The sequence below is a fragment of the Sardina pilchardus genome, chromosome 9 (genome assembly GCF_963854185.1).
Source record: "Sardina pilchardus chromosome 9, fSarPil1.1, whole genome shotgun sequence".
NCBI lineage: Eukaryota > Metazoa > Chordata > Actinopteri > Clupeiformes > Clupeidae > Sardina > Sardina pilchardus.
Genome location: NC_085002.1, coordinates 16,584,531 through 16,609,956, shown reverse-complemented (window position 1 = coordinate 16,609,956; position 25,426 = coordinate 16,584,531). Strand labels below are relative to the sequence as shown.

The window sequence follows — 25,426 nt, the reverse complement described above, 5'->3', positions numbered from 1 at the left end:
CCATTAGGCAGCGCATGTTTTTCTATAAAGGAGGACCTTAAGTGTTCGTCAGAATGCACCACAGCCACAGATGTATGACATGACGGACATGAGAGTCGTGCTCAGTTAGTTGCAATACAATAATCACAGTTCTTTCATCCACTCAACCATTAAGATGTTTACCAGGAGTGGGGTTCGAAACCACGAGGACATATGTCCATTGGATCTTAAGTCCAACGCCTTAACCACTCAGCCATCCTGGTGCTCTGTAGTAGACGCTACGAAGTGATCAAGGGGATATCTAAGGATCCCGGGTACAACATGCAACACGTTAGTCATTTGTCAAACAAATCACGGTCCTTTCATCCACTCAACCATTAAGATGGTTACCAGGAGTGGGGTTCGAACCCACGAGGACATATGTCCATTGGATCTTAAGTCCAACGCCTTAACCACGCGGCCATCCTGGTGCTCAGTAGTAGACGCTACGAAGTGATCAAGGGGAAATCTAAGGATCCCGGGTACAACATGCAAGACATTTGTCATTTGTCAAACAAATGGCAGTCAAACAAATCACGGTCCTTTCATCCACTCAACCATTAAGATGGTTAACAGGAGTGGGGTTCGAACACACAAGGACATATGTCCATTGGATCTTAAGTCCAACGCCTTAACCAATCGGCCATCCTGGTGCTCAGTATTACACACTACGAAGTGATCAAGGGGACATCTAAGGATCCCGGGTACAACATGCAACACGTTTGTCATTTATCAAACATATGGCGTGTTGTAGATGTTCTTGCATCTCGCAGGAATTTATTGGACTGTTGGAGTGTAGAAAAATTGTAATTCTGCTTTTTATTTGCCATTAGGCAGCGCATGTTTTTCTATAAAGGAGGACCTTAAGTGTTCGTCAGAATGCACCACAGCCACAGATGTATGACATGACGGACATGAGAGTCGTGCTCAGTTAGTTGCAATTCAATAATCACAGTTCTTTCATCCACTCAACCATTAAGATGGTTACCAGGAGTGGGGTTCGAACCCACGAGGACATAGGTCCATTGGATCTTAAGTCCAACGCCTTAACCACGCGGCCATCCTGGTGCTCAGTAGTAGACGCTACGAAGTGATCAAGGGGAAATCTAAGGATCCCGGGTACAACATGCAACACGTTAGTCATTTGTCAAACAAATCACGGTCCTTTCATCCACTCAACCATTAAGATGGTTACCAGGAGTAGGGTTCGAACCCACGAGGACATATGTCCATTGGATCTTAAGTCCAACGCCTTAACCACGCGGCCATCCTGGTGCTCAGTAGTAGACGCTACGAAGTGATCAAGGGGAAATCTAAGGATCCCGGGTACAGCATGCAAGACCTTTGTCATTTGTCAAACAAATCACGGTCCTTTCATCCACTCAACCATTAAGATGGTTAACAGGAGTGGGGTTCGAACACACGAGGACATATGTCCATTGGATCTTAAGTCCAACGCCTTAACCAATCGGCCATCCTGGTGCTCAGTATTACACACTACGAAGTGATCAAGGGGACATCTAAGGATCCCGGGTACAACATGCAACACGTTTGTCATTTGTCAAACAAATGGCGATGAAACAAATCACTGTCCTTTCATCCACTCAACCCACAAGATGGTTACCAGGAGTGGGGTTCGAACCCACGAGGACATACGTCCATTGGATCTTAAGTCCAACGCCTTAACCACTCGGCCATCCTGGTGCTCAGAAGTAGACACTATGAAGTGATCAAGGGGAAATTTAAGGATCCCGGATACAACATGCAACACGTTAGGCATTTGTCAAAGAAATCACGGTCCTTTCATCCACTCAACCCACAAGATGGTTACCAGGAGTGGGGTTCGAACCCACGAGGACATACGTCCATTGGATCTTAAGTCCAACGCCTTAACCACTCGGCCATCCTGGTGCTCAGTAGTAGACGTTACGAAGTGATCAATGCGAAATTTAAGGATCCCGGGTACAACATGCAACACGTTTGTCATTTGTCAAACAAATGGCGTGTTGTAGATGTTCTTGCATCTCGCAGGAATTTATTGGACTGTTGGAGTGTAGAAAAATTGTAATTCTGCTTTTTATTTGCCATTAGGCAGCGCATGTTTTTCTATAAAGGAGGACCTTAAGTGTTCGTCAGAATGCACCACAGCCACAGATGTATGACATGACGGACATGAGAGTCGTGCTCAGTTAGTTGCAATTCAATAATCACAGTTCTTTCATCCACTCAACCATTAAGATGGTTACCAGGAGTGGGGTTCGAACCCACGAGGACATATGTCCATTGGATCTTAAGTCCAACGCCTTAACCACGCGGCCATCCTGGTGCTCAGTAGTAGACGCTACGAAGTGATCAAGGGGAAATCTAAGGATCCCGGGTACAACATGCAACACGTTAGTCATATGTCAAACAAATGGCGATGAAACAAATCACTGTCCTTTCATCCACTCAACCCACAAGATGGTTACCAGGAGTGGGGTTCGAACCCACGAGGACATACGTCCATTGGATCTTAAGTCCAACGCCTTAACCACTCGGCCATCCTGGTGCTCAGTAGTAGACGCTACGAAGTGATCAAGGGGAAATCTAAGGATCCCGGGTACAACATGCAACACGTTAGTCATTTGTCAAACAAATCACGGTCCTTTCATCCACTCAACCATTAAGATGGTTACCAGGAGTGGGGTTCGAACCCACGAGGACATATGTCCATTGGATCTTAAGTCCAACGCCTTAACCACGCGGCCATCCTGGTGCTCAGTAGTAGACGCTACGAAGTGATCAAGGGGAAATCTAAGGATCCCGGGTACAACATGCAAGACGTTTGTCATTTGTCAAACAAATGGCAGTCAAACAAATCACGGTCCTTTCATCCACTCAACCATTAAGATGGTTACCAGGAGTGGGGTTCGAACCCACGAGGACATATGTCCATTGGATCTTAAGTCCAACGCCTTAACCACGCGGCCATCCTGGTGCTCAGTAGTACACACTACGAAGTGATCAAGGGGAAATCTAAGGATCCCGGGTACAACATGCAACACGTTTGTCATTTGTCAAACAAATAACGATCCTTTCATCCACTCAACCATTAAGATGGTTACCAGAAGTGGGGTTCGAACCCACGAGGACATATGTCCATTGGATCTTAAGTCCAACGCCTTAACCACTCGGCCATCCTGGTGCTCAGTAGTAGACGCTACGAAGTGATCAAGGGGAAATCTAAGGATCCCGGATACAACATGCAAGACGTTTGTCATTTGTCAAACAAATGGCAGTCAAACAAATCACGGTCCTTTCATCCACTCAACCATTAAGATGGTTAACAGGAGTGGGGTTCGAACACACGAGGACATATGTCCATTGGATCTTAAGTCCAACGCCTTAACCACTCGGCCATCCTGGTGCTCAGTAGTAGACGCTACGAAGTGATCAAGGGGAAATCTAAGGATCCCGGGTACAACATGCAAGACGTTTGTCATTTGTCAAACAAATGGCAGTCAAACAAATCACGGTCCTTTCATCCACTCAACCATTAAGATGGTTAACAGGAGTGGGGTTCGAACACACGAGGACATATGTCCATTGGATCTTAAGTCCAACGCCTTAACCAATCGGCCATCCTGGTGCTCAGTATTACACACTACGAAGTGATCAAGGGGACATCTAAGGATCCCGGGTACAACATGCAACACGTTTGTCATTTGTCAAACAAATGGCGTGTTGTAGATGTTCTTGCATCTCGCAGGAATTTATTGGACTGTTGGAGTGTAGAAAAATTGTAATTCTGCTTTTTATTTCCCATTAGGCAGCGCATGTTTTTCTATAAAGGAGGCCCTTAAGTGTTCGTCAGAATGCACCACAGCCACAGACGTATGACATGACAGACATGAGAGTCGTGCTCAGTTAGTTGCAATTCAATAATCACAGTCCTTTCATCCACTCAACCATTAAAATGGTTACCAGGAGTGGGGTTCGAACCCACGAGGACATATGTCCATTGGATCTTAAGTCCAACGCCTTAACCACTCGGCCATCCTGGTGCTCAGTAGTAGACACTATGAAGTGATCAAGGGGAAATTTAAGGATCCCGGATACAACATGCAACACGTTTGCCATTTGTCAAACAAATGGCGGTCAAACAAATCACGGTCCTTTCATCCACTCAACCATTAAGATGGTTACCAGGAGTGGGGTTCGAACCCACGAGGACATATGTCCATTGGATCTTAAGTCCAACGCCTTAACCACTTGGCCATCCTGGTGCTCAGTAGTACACACTACGAAGTGATCAAGGGGAAATCTAAAGGCGCGAGTATGGTCGTGCGTCTGCGTCACGCGCACGCGGCACTGGTGAGCGCGTGACGAGAATTGCGTAATTTTTACGGCATGCGTCGCGTCTTTGAGTCGACCAAAATTTAAGACCGCGCGTCTCTTTCACGCGTAGACTGCGCATGTGTGAAACGGAACTGCTGTAAACACGCCCCTCCAGTAGGTGGAGCACGTACAGAAACAACGCTTAAAACGCAGCAAACAGAGACAGAAGAACACTTGTTTGGTTACTATAACAACGATGGATGCAGCAAAGGACGAACGACTGGCAGAGGAGGTGAGGAGATACCCTCACCTGTACGACCCTTCCCTGCGGGAGTACAAGGACACTTTCCGGTGTCAGAACTCCTGGAGGGAAATTGCACAGACGCTAGGGAAGGATGAGCAGACTTGTCGCCAGCGATGGAAAGTTTTGCGCGACAAATTTGTCAAAGCAAAGAAAAAGGCAAAGGGAAGGAGTGGTGCTGCCGGTGACAGTGTCAGCAGAGCCCCTGTTCTTGCACAGCTTGGTTGGCTATCGAGTTGCGTGAAACACCACCACACAGAGTCAAACGTGCCACCTTTGGTAAGTGAATTTTCAAAACTTCAGTTGTTTATTTATTTGTTTAGGCTACATGGATCTGTCTGATAATGTTGGAATACAACAAATCGTCAGTTGTTAAGATATTGTGTCTCATACATTTTATTTTATTTTATTTTTAGAACGACAGTGTCACCCTGGACACCACGCTCGACACCACACTCGAGACCACGCTCGAGACCACGCTTGACCCCGGTCCTTCGGCTGCAAGCTCCCCTGAGACCGATGAGCCAGTGCCACTGTCCACTGACACAGATTCGCCGACTCCCGCTTCTGAATCAGCGTCGCAAAGAAAGAAAAGGAAGCGGGAACAACCGATGTCGGCGGTGCAAGTGGCGTTGACCAAGCGCCTCGAGAGGATCGATGCCAGTCTGATGAACGAGGAGAGGTCATTCACAGACGACATTGGCAAGACGCTGTCGATGATACCGATGAGGCAAAGAGGACGCTGCAAGATCGAGGTGATGCAGGTGGTCCAGAAGTGGTACGACGAGAGCCATCCAGAAGAACAGTAGCCTATGTCTACAATATGTCTACAAGTCATCCTTGTACTGTAAAGCATTTTTTCATTGCACTGCTAGTTTCACATTTATTTAATTAAAAGCATGTTTATATTTCACATCTGTTGCCATTCCATTCATTAGTCCGTGCGAAGTGAGAGAACAGATAAGCTCTGGGGCCTCGCCTGTTTAAAGAACATGACCTATATAGGATAATTATAAAAGGATAGGTGAATTCCAACCTGTTCCAGAAAGCATCATCGGATGTAGGCCTATGCTTATCATGATAATAAGACAAATGTAGCCTAGACTAGCCTACCTCCGTCTCCAGGTGCAGTCATTATCACCTATACCTGAACAATGCAGAACTAAAATATCGAAACCCCTCAGTAATCGAGGTGCATTCTCGCCTTGCCCGGACATAATGCGTTATAATAATAATAATAATAAAAGGTATGTAGCTCAGCCTACCTCCGGCTCCAGGTGCAGTCATTATCACCTATCCCTGAACAATGCGAACTAAAATCTCGAAACTCCTCAGTAACACCTGTTGATCGAGATGCATTCTCGCCTTGCCCGGACATAATGCGTTATCATAATAATAATAAAAGGTATGTAGCTCAGCCTACCTCCGGCTCCAGGTGCAGTCATTATCACCTGTCCCTGAACAATGCGAACTAAAATCTCGAAACTACTCAGTAACACCTATTGATCGAGATGCATTCTCGCCTTGCCCGGACATAATGCGTTATCATAATAATAATAATAGGTATAGCTCAGCCTACCTCCGGCTCCAGGTGCAGTCATTGTCACCTATCCCTGAACAATGCTGAACTAAAATCTCGAAACTCCCTAATTACCCTTTTCGTGATCGAGGCATAACAGGAGATGGTATTATGATTGATAATGAAAACATTCTGACATATAATGAACATGTACTGAACACAAAGAGTTGCTTCAAGACTTTTATTGACACAACATATTTACAGGTTTTTGCTTCGTACTTTTTGGTGTGGCAGATGTGAAGACAATATGAAATCAATTGAGGAGACCTCTGCGCACAACTCGTTCTTGCCATGGCACTGCACCTTGCGGTGTTTGAAAAAATGTCTTAACATTGTCTCGCACCAACATTGCTGCTCGAGCTGCCCTCGCGGTACCGAGTTGTACATCTACGAGGCCGTTGTCCCCATTCACAACTTGTCGCCACTCTCCCGGCTGCACCTGTCCGTCAGGTCTGTCAGTGTCAGCGTAGTTGGGGGGGTTGTACCGACGACCGGTTCCGTATCATTGGTCCGACATCCCATAAGTCCGACATCTCATTAGTCCGAAAATGAACCATTGACCAGAGATCCCATTAGTCCGACATCCCATTGGTCCGAAAAAAAGAAGCCCATTGGTCCGACATCTCATTAGTCCGACCATACAATACATAAACAAATCCAGACTTTGGTCTATTTCCTAAAAACTCCGTCTACCACTGTTTACAGTTAGAGTGATGTGACGCTATTTGTAGTTTAATTTCAATAGCAGGGACATAGGCTAGTGGATGGGTGCGTGACTGTCATGCAGGTGACCCAGGCTCACATCCCGCGATGAACTTCATCTACTGTAGCATGAGATGTGTTTTATATTTTTGCAAACGAACATCGAAGCAAACGTGTTTCAGTCGTATAAACTTTCATACGACAAAACCACAAATTAGCCTACATTCCAACATAGCTAAACGTAGGCTATAGGACAATGAACTCCTACCTTTATGTTCTAGGCTACAAGTTATCCACAGTTAGTCCACAGTTATTTCCATCGTGCGTTCTTCTCGATATGAGCTAGAAATAGAGCCTTGCCATATTCTTCTATCACACAGGTCTGACTAAATTCAAAGTTTCACTCCAGAAACTCGTTTTAATTTGTGCATAGTCCTGGCTTCCCAAAATGTCGCACAACACACTGCCACATTGGTTTAGGTGCCATTTCTTAAATATTACATTGTTTAATTGCATATAATAACTCTGTTCTCATGTAATATCATTGTATGTGTATGTAGCCTACTTATTTCTATGTATTTTTTATATGCACGCGCACCCGCGCACCTTACCCGAATGCGCTATGATGGGGGCGGTCTGAAGAGGGTAGCAAGTGCGTGTGAGATTTTGAATCTGTGGCGCCAGTAGGCCTAGCCTACTCAGTGCTGCGGCAACGAGTGTTTGTAAATGTTTTCCTTTGAGTTTGAAACTAACAACAATACCGATGAAACGTACTTTCACATTAGTTAAACGCTGTGCGCAGTTTGGACCGTTGCGTTACCAAACAGAGGACGCACGAAGAGAAAAAGCCTTCGGGGACTGCTGGTGCATTCACCAGATTTGGTGAGATCGATTGCTTTTCTGTGTTTTCATATTGCTTGGTCTAGCAGAGAGACAGCAATCGCATTTTCCCTTTTTTCTGAGCATTATATTTTTTGATTGCTGCGGCCCTTTAGTTTTCCTGGATTGGATTATTGACTCTTGTGCGCGGTCCTGGCAAAATACAGGACATCTTTCGTTTAGTTTGGACTTTTAGGTTTATTTTCGGGACTGAATGAAAGGGGGAATTGCAACGCTTGGGATTGTTTGGGACATTTAATTGTGTGTGAATAAAACGCCACTGTGCACGACCTGGGTTATTGTTTGGTGTGTGTCTTCCTTTACTGTTAAACCGAAGAAAGCAACATTGTTTCATTGTTATAATCAAGAGACGCACTCAGATGTGTAGTCTACGTAGTAGCCTACTTCATTCTCAGAATTATCTGTTTATTGCCATTCATATTTAGTCATTCAAAAAAAACCTTCTGCGTTTAATTAACACAGCCGTAGGTAAACGGTTGATTGTTTCAACAGGCCATACATTTCCACCTGTTGTTAGACACACAATGCTGTCTCCTCTTTTCCGCGAATTTTGCATCTTTCAGTTTCAAGTCATCCATGCATCTCTACTGTGTATGGTCGGACTAATGGGACGTCGGACCAATGGTTCTCTTTTTTTCGGAGTAATGAGATGTCGGACTAATGGTATCTCTATTGAATGGTTCATTTTCGGACGAATGGGATGTCGGACTAATGGGATGTCGGACCAATGGTCCGGCCCCCCGACGACCGGCGTTTGCAACATCCGCACAAGTAAGGAAATTGTGTAAAGCAACACATGCCTTAACCATGTGAGTTGCATTGTTCACACTGCAGTCAATGGGCTTGCCCAATATCCTCCACCGCGAGGCCATGATTCCAAAGGCGTTTTCGATGATCCGGCGAGCCCGTGAGTGGCGATAGTTGTACACACTCTGATCTGCTCGAAGGTTATGGCCAGAGTATGGTCGCATCAAATTCCGATGCAGCGGAAAAGCAGCATCCGCCACAAACATGTAGGGGCTTGTAGTGTCCGTGCCAGGCAGTTTGGCTGGAGGTGGTAGACCCAAAGTGCCCTCGAGGATGCTTGCACCATACACACTTTCCTTGAAGACACCACCATCGCTTTCCCGACCATATGCACCAACATCCACCATTGTAAAGCGATAATGAGCATCGCATGTAGCCATCAGAACAATTGAATGTGTTCCCTTGTAATTAAAATAATCACTACCGGCGTTTGGTGGGGCTTTAATCTGGACGTGTTTGCCATCGATGGCACCTACACACAGAGGGAAGTTCCAAATTCGCCAGAAATCCTCTGCGATGTTGCCCCACTGTGCTTCCGATGGACATGGCACGAACTCTGGCTGAAGACCGTTCCATAGGGCCTGACACACCTCGGGAATCAGCTTCGATACTGTACGTGTTCCCAGCATGTAGTCGGCTGCAACTGCTACCTGGGATGTTCCCGTACTCAGGTAGCGCAAAGTGACTGCAAGTCTCTCAGCTATACCCACAGGTGTGCTGTACGTGTTCTGGTGGACGATAAATGGAGAGATGCGACGAACCAACTCATCAAACTTTTCAGCAGACATGCGAAAGTACTCGTGGTGCTTCTCCTCATCTAACAGCCGCATCTTTTGTATATAAGTGTGGAACACTCCTTCTCTGGCTCTTCCTTCGTTCAGTGGTCGCACATCCCACCTTCTTCTCTTCTTCAGGCGTTGCTCTTCTTCACACAACAGCAACAGGCAACACAGCTCTTCTTCGTCATAGGCTGACATGCTGACAGTACCAATGCACACCTGCTAAAATGGGGACTGACTACCTGCTTTTAACTTCTTCTTTGGTGGGAGTGTCCTACTTTCCGGTTCAACGTACCGCCCCCAGTTGGCGTGGCAGAGTATCACAGTTAATTCGTAGTGCGCAGGCGCTAACCTTGATCGGCTGGCGCGCATTCAGAGCAACAGACATTGGAGTATGCCTCGTATACGCGTCTAAAATGACGCACGTCAAACGTCCAGTGCCGCGTGCGCGTGACGCAGACGGAGGAGTGTGCCAGTGCCTTAAGGATCCCGGGTACAACATGCAACACGTTTGTCATTTGTCAAACAAATAACGATCCTTTCATCCACTCAACCATTAAGATGGTTACCAGAAGTGGGGTTCGAACCCACGAGGACATATGTCCATTGGATCTTAAGTCCAACGCCTTAACCACTCGGCCATCCTGGTGCTCAGTAGTACACACTACGAAGTGATCAAGGGGAAATCTAAGGATCCCGGGTACAACATGCAACACGTTTGTCATTTATCAAACATATGGCGTGTTGTAGATGTTCTTGCATCTCGCAGGAATTTATTGGACTGTTGGAGTGTAGAAAAATTGTAATTCTGCTTTTTATTTGCCATTAGGCAGCGCATGTTTTTCTATAAAGGAGGACCTTAAGTGTTCGTCAGAATGCACCACAGCCACAGATGTATGACATGACGGACCTGAGAGTCGTGCTCAGTTAGTTGCAATTCAATAATCACAGTTCTTTCATCCACTCAACCATTAAGATGTTTACCAGGAGTGGGGTTCGAAACCACGAGGACATATGTCCATTGGATCTTAAGTCCAACGCCTTAACCACTCAGCCATCCTGGTGCTCAGTAGTAGACGCTACGAAGTGATCAAGGGGAAATCTAAGGATCCCGGGTACAACATGCAACACGTTAGTCATTTGTCAAACAAATCACGGTCCTTTCATCCACTCAACCATTAAGATGGTTACCAGGAGTGGGGTTCGAACCCACGAGGACATACGTCCATTGGATCTTAAGTCCAACGCCTTAACCACGCGGCCATCCTGGTGCTCAGTAGTAGACGCTACGAAGTGATCAAGGGGAAATCTAGGGATCCCGGGTACAACATGCAAGACGTTTGTCATTTGTCAAACAAATGGCAGTCAAACAAATCACGGTCCTTTCATCCACTCAACCATTAAGATGGTTACCAGGAGTGGGGTTCGAACCCACGAGGACATATGTCCATTGGATCTTAAGTCCAACGCCTTAACCACTTGGCCATCCTGGTGCTCAGTAGTACACACTACGAAGTGATCAAGGGGACATCTAAGGATCCCGGGTACAACATGCAACACGTTTGTCATTTGTCAAACAAATGGCGATGAAACAAATCACTGTCCTTTCATCCACTCAACCCACAAGATGGTTACCAGGAGTGGGGTTCGAACCCACGAGGACATACGTCCATTGGATCTTAAGTCCAACGCCTTAACCACTCGGCCATCCTGGTGCTCAGAAGTAGACACTATGAAGTGATCAAGGGGAAATTTAAGGATCCCGGATACAACATGCAACATGTTTGGCATTTGTCAAAGAAATCACGGTCCTTTCATCCACTCAACCCACAAGATGGTTACCAGGAGTGGGGTTCGAACCCACGAGGACATATGTCCATTGGATCTTAAGTCCAACGCCTTAACCACGCGGCCATCCTGGTGCTCAGTAGTAGACGCTACGAAGTGATCAAGGGGAAATCTAAGGATCCCGGGTACAACATGCAACACGTTAGTCATTTGTCAAACAAATCACGATCCTTTCATCCACTCAACCATTATGATGGTTACCAGAAGTGGGGTTCGAACCCACGAGGACATATGTCCATTGGATCTTAAGTCCAACGCCTTAACCACTCGGCCATCCTGGTGCTCAGAAGTAGACACTATGAAGTGATCAAGCGGAAATTTAAGGATCCCGAATACAACATGCAACACGTTTGCCATTTGTCAAACAAATGGCGGTCAAACAAATCACGGTCCTTTCATCCACTCAACCATTAAGATGGTTACCAGGAGTGGGGTTCGAACCCACGAGGACATATGTCCATTGGATCTTAAGTCCAACGCCTTAACCACTTGGCCATCCTGGTGCTCAGTAGTACACACTACGAAGTGATCAAGGGGAAATCTAAGGATCCCGGGTACAACATGCAACACGTTTGTCATTTGTCAAACAAATAACGATCCTTTCATCCACTCAACCATTAAGATGGTTACCAGAAGTGGGGTTCGAACCCACGAGGACATATGTCCATTGGATCTTAAGTCCAACGCCTTAACCACTCGGCCATCCTGGTGCTCAGAAGTAGACACTATGAAGTGATCAAGGGGAAATTTAAGGATCCCGGGTACAACATGCAAGACGTTTGTCATTTGTCAAACAAATGGCAGTCAAGCAAATCACGGTCCTTTCATCCACTCAACCATTAGGATGGTTAACAGGAGTGGGGTTCGAACACACGAGGACATATGTCCATTGGATCTTAAGTCCAACGCCTTAACCTATCGGCCATCCTGGTGCTCAGTATTACACACTACGAAGTGATCAAGGGGACATCTAAGGATCCCGGGTACAACATGCAACACGTTTGTCATTTGTCAAACAAATGGCGATGAAACAAATCACTGTCCTTTCATCCACTCAACCCACAAGATGGTTACCAGGAGTGGGGTTCGAACCCACGAGGACATACGTCCATTGGATCTTAAATCCAACGCCTTAACCACTCGGCCATCCTGGTGCTCAGAAGTAGACACTATGAAGTGATCAAGGGGAAATTTAAGGATCCCGGATACAACATGCAACACGTTTGGCAAAGAAATCACGGTCCTTTCATCCACTCAACCCACAAGATGGTTACCAGGAGTGGGGTTCGAACCCACGAGGACATACGTCCATTGGATCTTAAGTCCAACGCCTTAACCACCCGGCCATCCTGGTGCTCAGTAGTAGACGTTACGAAGTGATCAATGCGAAATTTAAGGATCCCGGGTACAACATGCAACACGTTTGGCATTTGTCAATCAAATGGCGATGAAACAAATCACTGTCCTTTCATCCACTCAACCCACAAGATGGTTACCAGGAGTGGGGTTCGAAACCACGAGGACATACGTCCATTGGATCTTAAGTCCAACGCCTTAACCACTCGGCCATCCTGGTGCTCAGAAGTAGACACTATGAAGTGATCAAGGGGAAATTTAAGGATCCCGGATACAACATGCAACACGTTTGGCAAAGAAATCACGGTCCTTTCATCCACTCAACCCACAAGATGGTTACCAGGAGTGGGGTTCGAACCCACGAGGACATACGTCCATTGGATCTTAAGTCCAACGCCTTAACCACTCGGCCATCCTGGTGCTCAGTAGTAGACGTTACGAAGTGATCAATGCGAAATTTAAGGATCCCGGGTACAACATGCAACACGTTTGGCATTTGTCAATCAAATGGCGATGAAACAAATCACGGTCCTTTCATCCACTGAACCCACAAGATGGTTACCAGGAGTGGGGTTCGAACCCACGAGGACATACGTCCATTGGATCTTAAGTCCAACGCCTTAACCACTCGGCCATCCTGGTGCTCAGAAGTAGACACTATGAAGTGATCAAGGGGAAATTTAAGGATCCCGGATACAACATGCAACACGTTTGGCATTTGTCAAATAAATCACGGTCCATTCATCCACTCAACCCACAAGATGGTTACCAGGAGTGGGGTTCGAACCCACGAGGACATAGGTCCATTGGATCTTAAGTCCAACGCCTTAACCACTCGGCCATCCTGGTGCTCAGTAGTGGACGCTACGAAGTGATCAAGGGGAAATCTAAGGATCCCGGGTACAACATGCAACACGTTTGTCATTTATCAAACATATGGCGTGTTGTAGATGTTCTTGCATCTCGCAGGAATTTATTGGACTGTTGGAGTGTAGAAAAATTGTAATTCTGCTTTTTATTTGCCATTAGGCAGCGCATGTTTTTCTATAAAGGAGGACCTTAAGTGTCCGTCAGAATGCACCACAGCCACAGATGTATGACATGACGGACATGAGAGTCGTGCTCAGTTAGTAGCAATTCAATAATCACAGTTCTTTCATCCACTCAACCATTAAGATGGTTACCAGGAGTGGGGTTCGAACCCACGAGGACATAGGTCCATTGGATCTTAAGTCCAACGCCTTAACCACGCGGCCATCCTGGTGCTCAGTAGTAGACGCTACGAAGTGATCAAGGGGAAATCTAAGGATCCCGGGTACAACATGCAACACGTTAGTCATTTGTCAAACAAATCACGGTCCTTTCATCCACTCAACCATTAAGATGGTTACCAGGAGTAGGGTTCGAACCCACGAGGACATATGTCCATTGGATCTTAAGTCCAACGCCTTAACCACGCGGCCATCCTGGTGCTCAGTAGTAGACGCTACGAAGTGATCAAGGGGAAATCTAAGGATCCCGGGTACAGCATGCAAGACCTTTGTCATTTGTCAAACAAATGGCAGTCAAACAAATCACGGTCCTTTCATCCACTCAACCATTAAGATGGTTAACAGGAGTGGGGTTCGAACAAACGAGGACATATGTCCATTGGATCTTAAGTCCAACGCCTTAACCAATCGGCCATCCTGGTGCTCAGTATTACACACTACGAAGTGATCAAGGGGACATCTAAGGATCCCGGGTACAACATGCAACACGTTTGTCATTTGTCAAACAAATGGCGATGAAACAAATCACTGTCCTTTCAACCACTCAACCCACAAGATGGTTACCAGGAGTGGGGTTCGAACCCACGAGGACATACGTCCATTGGATCTTAAGTCCAACGCCTTAACCACTCGGCCATCCTGGTGCTCAGAAGTAGACACTATGAAGTGATCAAGGGGAAATTTAAGGATCCCGGATACAACATGCAACACGTTAGGCATTTGTCAAAGAAATCACGGTCCTTTCATCCACTCAACCCACAAGATGGTTACCAGGAGTGGGGTTCGAACCCACGAGGACATACGTCCATTGGATCTTAAGTCCAACGCCTTAACCACTCGGCCATCCTGGTGCTCAGTAGTAGACGTTACGAAGTGATCAATGCGAAATTTAAGGATCCCGGGTACAACATGCAACACGTTTGTCATTTGTCAAACAAATGGCGTGTTGTAGATGTTCTTGCATCTCGCAGGAATTTATTGGACTGTTGGAGTGTAGAAAAATTGTAAATCTGCTTTTTATTTCCCATTAGGCAGCGCATGTTTTTCTATAAAGGAGGCCCTTAAGTGTTCGTCAGAATGCACCACAGCCACAGACGTATGACATGACAGACATGAGAGTCGTGCTCAGTTAGTTGCAATTCAATAATCACAGTCCTTTCATCCACTCAACCATTAAAATGGTTACCAGGAGTTGGGTTCGAACCCACGAGGACATATGTCCATTGGATCTTAAGTCCAACGCCTTAATCACTCGGCCATCCTGGTGCTCAGTAGTAGACACTACGAAGTGATCAAGGGGAAATTTAAGGATCCCGGGTACTACATGCAACACATTTGTCATTTGTCAAACAAATCACGATCCTTTCATCCACTCAACCATTATGATGGTTACCAGAAGTGGGGTTCGAACCCACGAGGACATATGTCCATTGGATCTTAAGTCCAACGCCTTAACCACTCGGCCATCCTGGTGCTCAGAAGTAGACACTATGAAGTGATCAAGGGGAAATTTAAGGATCCCGGATACAACATGCAACACGTTTGCCATTTGTCAAACAAATGGCGGTCAAACAAATCACGGTCCTTTCATCCACTCAACCATTAAGATGGTTACCAGGAGTGGGGTTCGAACCCACGAGGACATATGTCCATTGGATCTTAAGTCCAACGCCTTAACCACTTGGCCATCCTGGTGCTCAGTAGTATACACTACGAAGTGATCAAGGGGAAATCTAAGGATCCCGGGTACAACATGCAACACGTTTGTCATTTGTCAAACAAATAACGATCCTTTCATCCACTCAACCATTAAGATGGTTACCAGAAGTGGGGTTCGAACCCACGAGGACATATGTCCATTGGATCTTAAGTCCAACGCCTTAACCACTCGGCCATCCTGGTGCTCAGAAGTAGACACTATGAAGTGATCAAAGGGAAATTTAAGGATCCCGGATACAACATGCAACACGTTAGGCATTTGTCAAAGAAATCACGGTCCTTTCATCCACTCAACCCACAAGATGGTTACCAGGAGTGGGGTTCGAACCCACGAGGACATACGTCCATTGGATCTTAAGTCCAACGCCTTAACCACTCGGCCATCCTGGTGCTCAGTAGTAGACGTTACGAAGTGATCGATGCGAAATTTAAGGATCCCGGGTACAACATGCAACACGTTTGTCATTTGTCAAACAAATGGCGTGTTGTAGATGTTCTTGCATCTCGCAGGAATTTATTGGACTGTTGGAGTGTAGAAAAATTGTAATTCTGCTTTTTATTTCCCATTAGGCAGCGCATGTTTTTCTATAAAGGAGGCCCTTAAGTGTTCGTCAGAATGCACCACAGCCACAGACGTATGACATGACAGACATGAGAGTCGTGCTCAGTTAGTTGCAATTCAATAATCACAGTCCTTTCATCCACTCAACCATTAAAATGGTTACCAGGAGTTGGGTTCGAACCCACGAGGACATATGTCCATTGGATCTTAAGTCCAACGCCTTAATCACTCGGCCATCCTGGTGCTCAGTAGTAGACACTACGAAGTGATCAAGGGGAAATTTAAGGATCCCGGGTACTACATGCAACACATTTGTCATTTGTCAAACAAATCACGATCCTTTCATCCACTCAACCATTATGATGGTTACCAGAAGTGGGGTTCGAACCCACGTGGACATATGTCCATTGGATCTTAAGTCCAACGCCTTAACCACTCGGCCATCCTGGTGCTCAGAAGTAGACACTATGAAGTGATCAAGGGGAAATTTAAGGATCCCGGATACAACATGCAACACGTTTGCCATTTGTCAAACAAATGGCGGTCAAACAAATCACGGTCCTTTCATCCACTCAACCATTAAGATGGTTACCAGGAGTGGGGTTCGAACCCACGAGGACATATGTCCATTGGATCTTAAGTCCAACGCCTTAACCACTTGGCCATCCTGGTGCTCAGTAGTACACACTACGAAGTGATCAAGGGGAAATCTAAGGATCCCGGGTACAACATGCAACACGTTTGTCATTTGTCAAACAAATAACGATCCTTTCATCCACTCAACCATTAAGATGGTTACCAGAAGTGGGGTTCGAACCCACGAGGACATATGTCCATTGGATCTTAAGTCCAACGCCTTAACCACTCGGCCATCCTGGTGCTCAGAAGTAGACACTATGAAGTGATCAAGGGGAAATTTAAGGATCCCGGATACAACATGCAACACGTTAGGCATTTGTCAAAGAAATCACGGTCCTTTCATCCACTCAACCCACAAGATGGTTACCAGGAGTGGGGTTCGAACCCACGAGGACATACGTCCATTGGATCTTAAGTCCAACGCCTTAACCACTCGGCCATCCTGGTGCTCAGTAGTAGACGTTACGAAGTGATCAATGCGAAATTTAAGGATCCCGGGTACAACATGCAACACGTTTGTCATTTGTCAAACAAATGGCGTGTTGTAGATGTTCTTGCATCTCGCAGGAATTTATTGGACTGTTGGAGTGTAGAAAAATTGTAATTCTGCTTTTTATTTCCCATTAGGCAGCGCATGTTTTTCTATAAAGGAGGCCCTTAAGTGTTCGTCAGAATGCACCACAGCCACAGACGTATGACATGACAGACATGAGAGTCGTGCTCAGTTAGTTGCAATTCAATAATCACAGTCCTTTCATCCACTCAACCATTAAAATGGTTACCAGGAGTTGGGTTCGAACCCACGAGGACATATGTCCATTGGATCTTAAGTCCAACGCCTTAATCACTCGGCCATCCTGGTGCTCAGTAGTAGACACTACGAAGTGATCAAGGGGAAATTTAAGGATCCCGGGTACTACATGCAACACATTTGTCATTTGTCAAACAAATCACGATCCTTTCATCCACTCAACCATTATGATGGTTACCAGAAGTGGGGTTCGAACCCACGAGGACATATGTCCATTGGATCTTAAGTCCAACGCCTTAACCACTCGGCCATCCTGGTGCTCAGAAGTAGACACTATGAAGTGATCAAGGGGAAATTTAAGGATCCCGGATACAACATGCAACACGTTTGCCATTTGTCAAACAAATGGCGGTCAAACAAATCACGGTCCTTTCATCCACTCAACCATTAAGATGGTTACCAGGAGTGGGGTTCGAACCCACGAGGACATATGTCCATTGGATCTTAAGTCCAACGCCTTAACCACTTGGCCATCCTGGTGCTCAGTAGTACACACTACGAAGTGATCAAGGGGAAATCTAAGGATCCCGGGTACAACATGCAACACGTTTGTCATTTGTCAAACAAATAACGATCCTTTCATCCACTCAACCATTAAGATGGTTACCAGAAGTGGGGTTCGAACCCACGAGGACATATGTCCATTGGATCTTAAGTCCAACGCCTTAACCACTCGGCCATCCTGGTGCTCAGAAGTAGACACTATGAAGTGATCAAGGGGAAATTTAAGGATCCCGGATACAACATGCAAGACGTTTGTCATTTGTCAAACAAATGGCAGTCAAACAAATCACGGTCCTTTCATCCACTCAACCATTAAGATGGTTACCAGGAGTGGGGTTCGAACCCACGAGGACATACGTCCATTGGATCTTAAGTCCAACGCCTTAACCACTCGGCCATCCTGGTGCTCAGAAGTAGACACTATGAAGTGATCAAGGGGAAATTTAAGGATCCCGGATATGTGGATTGATGTGCATTTTGTTGTGTGTTTGTGCACCTATTTTGATGTGACGGTTTGAAGTCCTGTGATTGTTTACATTGTTGTGGACACTGCTATGATCACTACGTAGATCCCTAGAATGCTTATTATTGGTTGCTGTGCTGCACGTGTGATGAGACTGCATGTAAACATACACACCTGAGACCTTTCCCTACCAATGATTCTATTAGCCAGCCATTGGCTAGAATGCTAACTCCTTCCCCCATAAAAAGCCATGGACTCCAAACTTACGGTGATCTCCACGGCAATCGAATGACTGGCCCGTCACCGCTCCCCGCCTGCATCAGATCCAGAACGTCGCTCTCCTGACCACGGTACCTCCGATGAAACGCCGCCGCTGTCATCGCCTGCTTCGATCCCGCTGCCGCCTGCCTTCCACCGTTCTCGAGCTACGTCCCCGACACTGAGTCTTTGATGAGTGCAACGATCCCTGACCGAAGGGCCGTAAGATTTTCACCTGTTAAATGTGTTCGAAGTTTGAATACTCCCGCGGTGTCTAGTTTGTGATTTGCTGTTTCTGTTAACTCGTCAGCTCCTGGTCAGCTCCCGAGAAGACTGACTGTCTAGCAACCCGGAAGTTCCGGACTGGATTGTAGCTGGATGCAACTCGGGATCGTGAGCTGGATTTAGGACTGAGTGACCCCTAGTGGCATCGGAGTGGTTTTCCCCTCGATTTAACCCCAACCCCTTGGCCTTGTGATAACGTTCCTGAGAGACTGTGCTGCTTGGTGATATTACCCCAGAGAGACTGTGTTATTCGTCAAGCTCTGATTCTACTTTTATTGAATAGTATTTTTATAATTTGTTTTCTTTTCTACTGTGTAATATTAATAAATCAGATACTTTTATATAGATACTGGTTTCAGTGTTTTGTGTTGTTGTGGCCCGGGGTCTGAAATATATAATTACTGGTTGACCGGTGACATAATTTTGGCGTAGTCGGCAGGACCCCTTCCCACGACAATACAAAAATGACTGATAGTGATAGCTCAGACAGTACTGCTAATCCTCCTGTGATTAACACTATGGTCATGCCCTGGTTTATGGGGATGCCTTGGGTGCCCAAGTTCTCAGGGGAGGGAGGCCAGGTAAAGTTTAGGGACTGGAAACTTCAAATTGAAGCTATGCTTAGGGCCCAAGGACTGACTGAAACACAAAAAACTGACTTCATTATTGGTGCTTTAGACGGGGCCGCCAGGCGAGAAGTGCTACTTTTGGAGGATGAAAAAAGAAACTCTGCTACTGAAATTTTAAAAGAACTAGACACTTTTTATAACAAAACCGCAACACTAGCCCAGATTAGAGTGCAGTTTTTTAAATGTGTACAAAGTGAAGGGGAAAGTATCGGGGCTTTTGTTCTTCGCCTTCGTGAATTGTTCCTTAGGTGGCGTGAGAAGGAACCTAGGGGCTCTGCACAGGATGACTCTACAGCCCGTGACCAATTCATCTTGGGCCTCAGATCCGTCACCATCCAGAGGGAGTTACAGCGTCTGGTGAGGCGGGAAGAACGCTTTACCTTTTCAGATGCCTCTGCTGAAGCTCGGGCACTTGAAGCAGACCATTTGGGTGAAGATGCAGTAACCTCCAGGGTGAGGGCTCACCATCCACGAGAGGCACTGGGAAGCGACCTGGAGAAGTGGAAAGAAACTTTCAAGGCGGAGGTACGGCAAGAAATTCAAGATCAAATATCGTCCCTGGGCAGGAGCATAGCTGAAGAGGTTCGACGTCAACTGTCCCCAGCCCCTTTGAGTCCGGCAGTGGGGAGGAGAACACCTACTAGGCCGCCATCAGCCGGGGCCAGATATAGTCCCTCTTCAAGAGCCCAGCCAGCTTTCCAATGGGACAGTCAAGGTAGGCCCATCTGCAACCTCTGTAATAAAGTAGGTCATGTAAAGAGGAATTGCCAGGAAAATTTAAACTAGAACACCCAGCTACCGCCAGGCAGGTGGCTGGGAGGGGTCTGGACAGAACAGAAGGGGAGATACAGAAGCCTGACATTGTTGGAAGTTGTCCTGGGGTAGAAGTGGAAGTAGCTGGGGTTAAGGTCCCATGCATATTAGATACCGGCTCTCAAGTGACACTTTTTAGCGAATCTTTTATTCAGAAATGGCTGGGGCACATTAAACCAAGAGGGACAGAAGACTTGAATTGGCTCACACTTAAGGCTGCTAATGGCCTTTCCATACCATACACTGGCTATGCTATCCTGGACTTTGCTGTAGCAGGGGTTAAGGTACCTGGGAAGGGAGTTGTCATTGTGAAAGACGAGTGTTTGGGGGTAGACAAGGGTGTCCTGGGAATGAACGTCATCACAGATTGTTGGAAAGGTCTGTTCAAGGAGGGACACCCAGGACCGGCCTCTTTTAAAGTGACCGTCTCTCCTGCGGCGAAAAAAGAATGGGAGCGGGCTTTTGTCGTGTGTAGTCACATATCACAGGAAGAGACGGGTGATGGCCGAGTCGGGGTGGCCCGCCTCAATCGCCAGTGCCCTGTGGAGATTCCCCCAGCCAGTGAGATGGTTTTGTGGGCTCAGATCCGAGACGGACAACATCCAACTGCAAAGTGCGTGCTGGTAGAAGGGACGGGGGAGGAGTCTGAGTGGCAAGTTGCAAGGACCTTGAGTTACACCAGAGGAGGTAAGGTGCCTTTAAGGATAAAAAATGTAAACCCTTACCCTATCATAGTCCCACAGCGCTACCCATTGGCCTATGTTTTTCAAGTATGCCCCCAACAGGTGCATGGGGAGCGAGAATTGGCCGTAAGGCTCACAGACCCTGGAACAGTTGAGGTCAACGTATACAACATCAAGAGCCCTCCAACAGCCAATCAGTCCCCCTCACCTATACAGCCTGGTGACGGTCTCTCTGAGGAACAGCAGGCCAAAGCAGACCAACTGCTCCATCGTTGGAGTGCCATCTTCGCAGCCCATGATGAAGATTTTGGTCGGACGGATGCAGTCCTCCATACAATTCCCACCGGAGAAGCTGCCCCCAGCCGTGAAAGGTATAGGCCCGTCCCTCCAACTTTATATTCAGAGTTAAGAGTCTTGTTGCAAAGTATGCTAGATAATGGAGTGATCAGGGAAAGTGCTAGCCCTTGGGCAGCTCTGATAGTCCTTGTGAAAAAGAAAGATGGAGCCTGGAGATTTTGTGTAGACTATCGGCGGCTCAATGCTCTAACCCACAAGGACTCTTTCCCTTTGCCAAGAATAGAGGAATCCCTAACCTGCCTCCGACAATCTAGCTGGTACTCCACCTTGGACCTGGCCAGTGGCTACTGGCAGGTGGAGGTGGACTCCCGTGACAGAGAAAAAACGGCATTCACGACCCCACTGGGCCTATACGAGTTCAATAGGATGCCTTTTGGACTCTGTAACGCGCCAGCGACTTTTCAGCGCTTAATGCAAAGGTGCCTGGGGGGGATGATCAATGACTCCTTACTAATTTATCTTGATGATGTCCTTCTCTTTTCCTCAGATTTTGACAACCATCTAAAACACCTTGAAGCTGCTTTTGAGAAATTGTGGAAGTATGGCCTAAAACTCCAACCGCATAAATGCAAGTTCTTTCAAAGGAAGGTCAATTTCCTGGGCCATGTGGTGAGCAAGGAGGGAGTAGCGACAGACCCTGAAAAAACCGCAGCAGTCCAACAATGGCCACCCCCTGCCACAGTGAAGGAGGTTAGGTCATTTTTGGGGTTTGTTGGTTATTATAGAAGATTTATTCCCTCCTTTTCTAAGATAGCTGCCCCCCTCCATAGCTTATTGGTTGGCACGGCTGCCCTAGGGAAGAAAGATCAGCCAGTGCAATGGACTCCTGAGTGTGATGCAGTTTTTAGGAGGTTGAAGGACTCCTTATTGAGCGCCCCCATCCTAGCATTTGCAGACTTTTCGAAGCCCTTTAACCTCTATACCGATGCCAGTTTTGAGGGGTTAGGAGCTGTACTGGCTCAGGTGCAAGAGGGTCGTGAGCGAGTGATAGCCTATGCTAGTAGGAGCCTTCACCCCTCAGAGAGAAATGACAAGAACTACAGCTCTTTTAAACTAGAACTCTTGGGTCTCAAGTGGGCGGTGACGGAAAAGTTCAAGGATTACTTATGGGGCGCCACTTTTACAATCTTCACTGATAATAGTCCTTTGGTCCACCTAGATTCAGCACGCTTGGGAGCAACGGAGCAGAGATGGGTGGCCCAACTTGCCAACTTCCAATTCACCCTCAAGTTCCGTCCAGGTGTTGCAAACCGCAACGCAGATGCATTATCCAGGTTGGGACCAATCCCTCAGCCACAGGCCAACATCCTGTACATCGGCGGAGAGGACCCCAGAGTACCAGAGGACTCTGAGGGCTGGCTGACACAGCAAAGAGCAGACCCAGCACTCCAGGAAATCTGCTCGTGGCTACGACAAGGTGAGCAGCCAGATCGAATCATCCGCCAAGCTGCTCCCGAGAGGGCACGTCGCCTCCTGTTGGATTGGGATCGTCTACGTCTGGGTACGGAAGGACTTCAACGAGAGGTGAAGGACCCTGTGACTGGACAGACCCGTAAACAGCTGGTAGTCCCCCAGGCACTAGCAAGGCGGCTGTGGGAACGTTACCATGTAGCACTCGGTCATCTGGGTGTGGAGAGGATCGAAGCAGCCATACGTCAAGGCTATTTTTGGCCCCGAATGGGTAGAGACCTGAGGGACTGGACGGCGGAATGCCCTACATGCACCTGCAATAAGGCTGGACCAGAGGTGAGAGCCCCCATGCACTCCATTTCCACTTCTTACCCTTTAGAGACTGTGGCCATCGATTACTTGTCCTTGGGGAGACCAGCGGATACCTACCCTTACCTGTTAGTTGTAACCGACCTGTTTTCTAGGTATGGCTGGGCCTTCCCAACTAAGGACCAGACAGCCGAGACCACAGCCCGGGTGCTCTGGCGGGGTCTGATCCAGACCTGGGGCTGCCCAGAGAAGATCCTGTCAGACCAAGGGGCAGCTTTCGAATCTTCACTGTTGGATCACTTGTGTCAGCTGTATGGGTGTATGAAGTTACGCACGACCCCTTACCACCCTCAGGGGAACGGGGCGTGCGAACGTTTCAATCAGACGTTGCTATCGCTGCTGGGTTCCTTGGAGGAACAAAACAAGGCTCATTGGCCAGATCATCTACCGGCGCTCCTCCTGGCATACAACACCACAGTACACTCCAGCACAAGTATGACCCCATACTTTGTCATGTATGGTAGGCATGCAAGGGTGCCGGTAGACATAGCCACCGGTACAGCACCACAGCAGCTTAAATACGATTTGAATGACTGGGTTCGTGCCCACCACAGAATACTGACCAATGCTTTTCAACAGGCCCAGTACCATAGCCAGAGACGGCAGGAACGAGATAAACAGCGTTATGACCGTAGGAGCCGAGCAGTACCTTTGCTACCTGGTGAAAGAGTGCTGGTGAGAAACTTCCGGAGACGCTCCCATGGGAAACTGGCCCCTCATTGGCAACCAACACCCTTTGTGGTCATTGCCCAGGTCCACTCAGGCCAACCGGTCTATAAGATACGCCCAGAAGGAAGGTCAGGACCAGAAAAGACCATACACCGTAACAACTTGCGCCCCTGCACCTGGGAACCGGAAACAGCCACCAGCGTAGGGACACCCATTGTTCGGTCCCGTGAATCCAATCCTTTGTACCAGTTGAGTCAACCTATGTTCTTGCCTGTCCAGGTTCCAGCTACAGAGCCACCATCGGAACGTCCAGCAGATGGTCTGAATCCAGCCCAAGTGCCAGAGCCTCTAGGTGCCAATCAGCCCGGGCCGTCCACTCAATTGGCTATTCCCCAGGGTGAGGAAGTACAGAACCCCTTCCGGCGCTCCCAACGGGAGTCCCAAGGCATCTTGCCAAGAAGGTACAGACAATAGTAGTCAAGGGGACTGACCACTAAAACAGAGAGGGGGGGTTAAAGGGCACTATGGTAGGGTAGGGAGTTGAAGGCCACCATAGCAAAGGGGTATAGGGAGTGGTATTTTGGCCATTGAGGTGCTCGGGACGACCACCAGAACAGTGGGGGGGAATGTCAAAGGCTGTGGATTGATGTGCATTTTGTTGTGTGTTTGTGCACCTATTTTGATGTGACGGTTTGAAGTCCTGTGATTGTTTACATTGTTGTGGACACTGCTATGATCACTACGTAGATCCCTAGAATGCTTATTATTGGTTGCTGTGCTGCACGTGTGATGAGACTGCATGTAAACATACACACCTGAGACCTTTCCCTACCAATGATTCTATTAGCCAGCCATTGGCTAGAATGCTAACTCCTTCCCCCATAAAAAGCCATGGACTCCAAACTTACGGTGATCTCCACGGCAATCGAATGACTGGCCCGTCACCGCTCCCCGCCTGCATCAGATCCAGAACGTCGCTCTCCTGACCACGGTACCTCCGATGAAACGCCGCCGCTGTCATCGCCTGCTTCGATCCCGCTGCCGCCTGCCTTCCACCGTTCTCGAGCTACGTCCCCGACACTGAGTCTTTGATGAGTGCAACGATCCCTGACCGAAGGGCCGTAAGATTTTCACCTGTTAAATGTGTTCGAAGTTTGAATACTCCCGCGGTGTCTAGTTTGTGATTTGCTGTTTCTGTTAACTCGTCAGCTCCTGGTCAGCTCCCGAGAAGACTGACTGTCTAGCAACCCGGAAGTTCCGGACTGGATTGTAGCTGGATGCAACTCGGGATCGTGAGCTGGATTTAGGACTGAGTGACCCCTAGTGGCATCGGAGTGGTTTTCCCCTCGATTTAACCCCAACCCCTTGGCCTTGTGA

The 25,426-nt window shown here is 47.4% G+C and overlaps 48 non-coding genes across 48 annotated transcripts; all 48 read right to left on the bottom strand.

The window, feature by feature from the left end:
* Positions 1-159: 159 nt before the first annotated feature.
* On the bottom strand, positions 160-242 carry trnal-uaa (transfer RNA leucine (anticodon UAA)). Its single transcript has one exon. It is a non-coding gene; the product is annotated as a tRNA-Leu (tRNA).
* A 124-nt stretch (positions 243-366) lies between these two features.
* On the bottom strand, positions 367-449 carry trnal-uaa (transfer RNA leucine (anticodon UAA)). The gene has a single exon. It is a non-coding gene; the product is annotated as a tRNA-Leu (tRNA).
* A 554-nt stretch (positions 450-1,003) lies between these two features.
* On the bottom strand, positions 1,004-1,086 carry trnal-uaa (transfer RNA leucine (anticodon UAA)). The gene has a single exon. It is a non-coding gene; the product is annotated as a tRNA-Leu (tRNA).
* Positions 1,087-1,210: 124 nt separating this feature from the next.
* On the bottom strand, positions 1,211-1,293 carry trnal-uaa (transfer RNA leucine (anticodon UAA)). Its single transcript has one exon. It is a non-coding gene; the product is annotated as a tRNA-Leu (tRNA).
* A 346-nt stretch (positions 1,294-1,639) lies between these two features.
* trnal-uaa (transfer RNA leucine (anticodon UAA)) lies at positions 1,640-1,722 on the bottom strand. The gene has a single exon. It is a non-coding gene; the product is annotated as a tRNA-Leu (tRNA).
* Positions 1,723-1,846: 124 nt separating this feature from the next.
* On the bottom strand, positions 1,847-1,929 carry trnal-uaa (transfer RNA leucine (anticodon UAA)). The gene has a single exon. It is a non-coding gene; the product is annotated as a tRNA-Leu (tRNA).
* Positions 1,930-2,261: 332 nt separating this feature from the next.
* Positions 2,262-2,344, bottom strand: trnal-uaa (transfer RNA leucine (anticodon UAA)). Its single transcript has one exon. It is a non-coding gene; the product is annotated as a tRNA-Leu (tRNA).
* A 139-nt stretch (positions 2,345-2,483) lies between these two features.
* On the bottom strand, positions 2,484-2,566 carry trnal-uaa (transfer RNA leucine (anticodon UAA)). Its single transcript has one exon. It is a non-coding gene; the product is annotated as a tRNA-Leu (tRNA).
* Positions 2,567-2,690: 124 nt separating this feature from the next.
* trnal-uaa (transfer RNA leucine (anticodon UAA)) lies at positions 2,691-2,773 on the bottom strand. The gene has a single exon. It is a non-coding gene; the product is annotated as a tRNA-Leu (tRNA).
* A 139-nt stretch (positions 2,774-2,912) lies between these two features.
* Positions 2,913-2,995, bottom strand: trnal-uaa (transfer RNA leucine (anticodon UAA)). Its single transcript has one exon. It is a non-coding gene; the product is annotated as a tRNA-Leu (tRNA).
* A 124-nt stretch (positions 2,996-3,119) lies between these two features.
* trnal-uaa (transfer RNA leucine (anticodon UAA)) lies at positions 3,120-3,202 on the bottom strand. Its single transcript has one exon. It is a non-coding gene; the product is annotated as a tRNA-Leu (tRNA).
* A 139-nt stretch (positions 3,203-3,341) lies between these two features.
* Positions 3,342-3,424, bottom strand: trnal-uaa (transfer RNA leucine (anticodon UAA)). Its single transcript has one exon. It is a non-coding gene; the product is annotated as a tRNA-Leu (tRNA).
* Positions 3,425-3,978: 554 nt separating this feature from the next.
* On the bottom strand, positions 3,979-4,061 carry trnal-uaa (transfer RNA leucine (anticodon UAA)). Its single transcript has one exon. It is a non-coding gene; the product is annotated as a tRNA-Leu (tRNA).
* Positions 4,062-4,200: 139 nt separating this feature from the next.
* trnal-uaa (transfer RNA leucine (anticodon UAA)) lies at positions 4,201-4,283 on the bottom strand. Its single transcript has one exon. It is a non-coding gene; the product is annotated as a tRNA-Leu (tRNA).
* Positions 4,284-9,969: 5,686 nt separating this feature from the next.
* trnal-uaa (transfer RNA leucine (anticodon UAA)) lies at positions 9,970-10,052 on the bottom strand. The gene has a single exon. It is a non-coding gene; the product is annotated as a tRNA-Leu (tRNA).
* A 332-nt stretch (positions 10,053-10,384) lies between these two features.
* On the bottom strand, positions 10,385-10,467 carry trnal-uaa (transfer RNA leucine (anticodon UAA)). The gene has a single exon. It is a non-coding gene; the product is annotated as a tRNA-Leu (tRNA).
* A 124-nt stretch (positions 10,468-10,591) lies between these two features.
* On the bottom strand, positions 10,592-10,674 carry trnal-uaa (transfer RNA leucine (anticodon UAA)). The gene has a single exon. It is a non-coding gene; the product is annotated as a tRNA-Leu (tRNA).
* A 139-nt stretch (positions 10,675-10,813) lies between these two features.
* On the bottom strand, positions 10,814-10,896 carry trnal-uaa (transfer RNA leucine (anticodon UAA)). The gene has a single exon. It is a non-coding gene; the product is annotated as a tRNA-Leu (tRNA).
* Positions 10,897-11,035: 139 nt separating this feature from the next.
* trnal-uaa (transfer RNA leucine (anticodon UAA)) lies at positions 11,036-11,118 on the bottom strand. Its single transcript has one exon. It is a non-coding gene; the product is annotated as a tRNA-Leu (tRNA).
* Positions 11,119-11,242: 124 nt separating this feature from the next.
* trnal-uaa (transfer RNA leucine (anticodon UAA)) lies at positions 11,243-11,325 on the bottom strand. The gene has a single exon. It is a non-coding gene; the product is annotated as a tRNA-Leu (tRNA).
* A 124-nt stretch (positions 11,326-11,449) lies between these two features.
* On the bottom strand, positions 11,450-11,532 carry trnal-uaa (transfer RNA leucine (anticodon UAA)). The gene has a single exon. It is a non-coding gene; the product is annotated as a tRNA-Leu (tRNA).
* Positions 11,533-11,671: 139 nt separating this feature from the next.
* trnal-uaa (transfer RNA leucine (anticodon UAA)) lies at positions 11,672-11,754 on the bottom strand. The gene has a single exon. It is a non-coding gene; the product is annotated as a tRNA-Leu (tRNA).
* A 124-nt stretch (positions 11,755-11,878) lies between these two features.
* On the bottom strand, positions 11,879-11,961 carry trnal-uaa (transfer RNA leucine (anticodon UAA)). The gene has a single exon. It is a non-coding gene; the product is annotated as a tRNA-Leu (tRNA).
* A 361-nt stretch (positions 11,962-12,322) lies between these two features.
* Positions 12,323-12,405, bottom strand: trnal-uaa (transfer RNA leucine (anticodon UAA)). Its single transcript has one exon. It is a non-coding gene; the product is annotated as a tRNA-Leu (tRNA).
* A 117-nt stretch (positions 12,406-12,522) lies between these two features.
* On the bottom strand, positions 12,523-12,605 carry trnal-uaa (transfer RNA leucine (anticodon UAA)). Its single transcript has one exon. It is a non-coding gene; the product is annotated as a tRNA-Leu (tRNA).
* Positions 12,606-12,744: 139 nt separating this feature from the next.
* trnal-uaa (transfer RNA leucine (anticodon UAA)) lies at positions 12,745-12,827 on the bottom strand. Its single transcript has one exon. It is a non-coding gene; the product is annotated as a tRNA-Leu (tRNA).
* Positions 12,828-12,944: 117 nt separating this feature from the next.
* On the bottom strand, positions 12,945-13,027 carry trnal-uaa (transfer RNA leucine (anticodon UAA)). The gene has a single exon. It is a non-coding gene; the product is annotated as a tRNA-Leu (tRNA).
* A 139-nt stretch (positions 13,028-13,166) lies between these two features.
* Positions 13,167-13,249, bottom strand: trnal-uaa (transfer RNA leucine (anticodon UAA)). The gene has a single exon. It is a non-coding gene; the product is annotated as a tRNA-Leu (tRNA).
* A 124-nt stretch (positions 13,250-13,373) lies between these two features.
* On the bottom strand, positions 13,374-13,456 carry trnal-uaa (transfer RNA leucine (anticodon UAA)). The gene has a single exon. It is a non-coding gene; the product is annotated as a tRNA-Leu (tRNA).
* Positions 13,457-13,788: 332 nt separating this feature from the next.
* Positions 13,789-13,871, bottom strand: trnal-uaa (transfer RNA leucine (anticodon UAA)). The gene has a single exon. It is a non-coding gene; the product is annotated as a tRNA-Leu (tRNA).
* Positions 13,872-13,995: 124 nt separating this feature from the next.
* On the bottom strand, positions 13,996-14,078 carry trnal-uaa (transfer RNA leucine (anticodon UAA)). The gene has a single exon. It is a non-coding gene; the product is annotated as a tRNA-Leu (tRNA).
* Positions 14,079-14,439: 361 nt separating this feature from the next.
* On the bottom strand, positions 14,440-14,522 carry trnal-uaa (transfer RNA leucine (anticodon UAA)). Its single transcript has one exon. It is a non-coding gene; the product is annotated as a tRNA-Leu (tRNA).
* A 124-nt stretch (positions 14,523-14,646) lies between these two features.
* trnal-uaa (transfer RNA leucine (anticodon UAA)) lies at positions 14,647-14,729 on the bottom strand. The gene has a single exon. It is a non-coding gene; the product is annotated as a tRNA-Leu (tRNA).
* A 332-nt stretch (positions 14,730-15,061) lies between these two features.
* trnal-uaa (transfer RNA leucine (anticodon UAA)) lies at positions 15,062-15,144 on the bottom strand. Its single transcript has one exon. It is a non-coding gene; the product is annotated as a tRNA-Leu (tRNA).
* Positions 15,145-15,268: 124 nt separating this feature from the next.
* Positions 15,269-15,351, bottom strand: trnal-uaa (transfer RNA leucine (anticodon UAA)). Its single transcript has one exon. It is a non-coding gene; the product is annotated as a tRNA-Leu (tRNA).
* A 139-nt stretch (positions 15,352-15,490) lies between these two features.
* On the bottom strand, positions 15,491-15,573 carry trnal-uaa (transfer RNA leucine (anticodon UAA)). Its single transcript has one exon. It is a non-coding gene; the product is annotated as a tRNA-Leu (tRNA).
* A 124-nt stretch (positions 15,574-15,697) lies between these two features.
* On the bottom strand, positions 15,698-15,780 carry trnal-uaa (transfer RNA leucine (anticodon UAA)). The gene has a single exon. It is a non-coding gene; the product is annotated as a tRNA-Leu (tRNA).
* A 124-nt stretch (positions 15,781-15,904) lies between these two features.
* trnal-uaa (transfer RNA leucine (anticodon UAA)) lies at positions 15,905-15,987 on the bottom strand. The gene has a single exon. It is a non-coding gene; the product is annotated as a tRNA-Leu (tRNA).
* Positions 15,988-16,319: 332 nt separating this feature from the next.
* Positions 16,320-16,402, bottom strand: trnal-uaa (transfer RNA leucine (anticodon UAA)). The gene has a single exon. It is a non-coding gene; the product is annotated as a tRNA-Leu (tRNA).
* Positions 16,403-16,526: 124 nt separating this feature from the next.
* trnal-uaa (transfer RNA leucine (anticodon UAA)) lies at positions 16,527-16,609 on the bottom strand. The gene has a single exon. It is a non-coding gene; the product is annotated as a tRNA-Leu (tRNA).
* Positions 16,610-16,748: 139 nt separating this feature from the next.
* On the bottom strand, positions 16,749-16,831 carry trnal-uaa (transfer RNA leucine (anticodon UAA)). Its single transcript has one exon. It is a non-coding gene; the product is annotated as a tRNA-Leu (tRNA).
* Positions 16,832-16,955: 124 nt separating this feature from the next.
* trnal-uaa (transfer RNA leucine (anticodon UAA)) lies at positions 16,956-17,038 on the bottom strand. Its single transcript has one exon. It is a non-coding gene; the product is annotated as a tRNA-Leu (tRNA).
* A 124-nt stretch (positions 17,039-17,162) lies between these two features.
* trnal-uaa (transfer RNA leucine (anticodon UAA)) lies at positions 17,163-17,245 on the bottom strand. The gene has a single exon. It is a non-coding gene; the product is annotated as a tRNA-Leu (tRNA).
* A 332-nt stretch (positions 17,246-17,577) lies between these two features.
* Positions 17,578-17,660, bottom strand: trnal-uaa (transfer RNA leucine (anticodon UAA)). The gene has a single exon. It is a non-coding gene; the product is annotated as a tRNA-Leu (tRNA).
* A 124-nt stretch (positions 17,661-17,784) lies between these two features.
* On the bottom strand, positions 17,785-17,867 carry trnal-uaa (transfer RNA leucine (anticodon UAA)). Its single transcript has one exon. It is a non-coding gene; the product is annotated as a tRNA-Leu (tRNA).
* Positions 17,868-18,006: 139 nt separating this feature from the next.
* On the bottom strand, positions 18,007-18,089 carry trnal-uaa (transfer RNA leucine (anticodon UAA)). The gene has a single exon. It is a non-coding gene; the product is annotated as a tRNA-Leu (tRNA).
* A 124-nt stretch (positions 18,090-18,213) lies between these two features.
* On the bottom strand, positions 18,214-18,296 carry trnal-uaa (transfer RNA leucine (anticodon UAA)). Its single transcript has one exon. It is a non-coding gene; the product is annotated as a tRNA-Leu (tRNA).
* Positions 18,297-18,435: 139 nt separating this feature from the next.
* On the bottom strand, positions 18,436-18,518 carry trnal-uaa (transfer RNA leucine (anticodon UAA)). Its single transcript has one exon. It is a non-coding gene; the product is annotated as a tRNA-Leu (tRNA).
* Positions 18,519-25,426: the final 6,908 nt, after the last annotated feature.